The 287-nt window shown below is 67.2% G+C and overlaps 1 protein-coding gene across 1 annotated transcript in view; it reads right to left on the reverse strand.

Annotated features, from left to right (window-relative positions):
* The window catches only part of NACA (nascent polypeptide associated complex subunit alpha), a gene marked incomplete at its 5' end in the record, with an annotated part of 7,455 nt that overhangs the window by 2,868 nt on the left and 4,300 nt on the right, over positions 1-287 (reverse strand). The window lies entirely within an intron of this gene.

A 287-nucleotide genomic window follows, 5' to 3' on the forward strand; every position in this document is an offset into this window, starting at 1 on the left:
ACAGAGCGGGGCGTCTTCAGCCTTGGAGGAGGCCAGAGGGTGACCACGACGCCCTCTCATGCAGCCATTACCTGAATTCAGTCCTGTTTCCTTCCCTGGAAAAGGCCTCCGTGCCCAGGGCCAGGCTGAGCACGCAGGAGCCCTCGGCAAAGCTCTCTGCCGGCTGTCGGTGCGTGCCTGGGGGATCCCAACAGTTCCGGCAGGCAAAGGAGTTTCCCCGGAGCGCGGGGACGGGCCTGTTTTGGCACCAGCACTGCCTGCGGCTCCCCCCCGCTGGCGGGCGGGCC

This window comes from Egretta garzetta, unplaced genomic scaffold, assembly GCF_000687185.1.
Source record: "Egretta garzetta isolate BGI_Z169 unplaced genomic scaffold, ASM68718v1 scaffold327, whole genome shotgun sequence".
Lineage (NCBI taxonomy): Eukaryota > Metazoa > Chordata > Aves > Pelecaniformes > Ardeidae > Egretta > Egretta garzetta.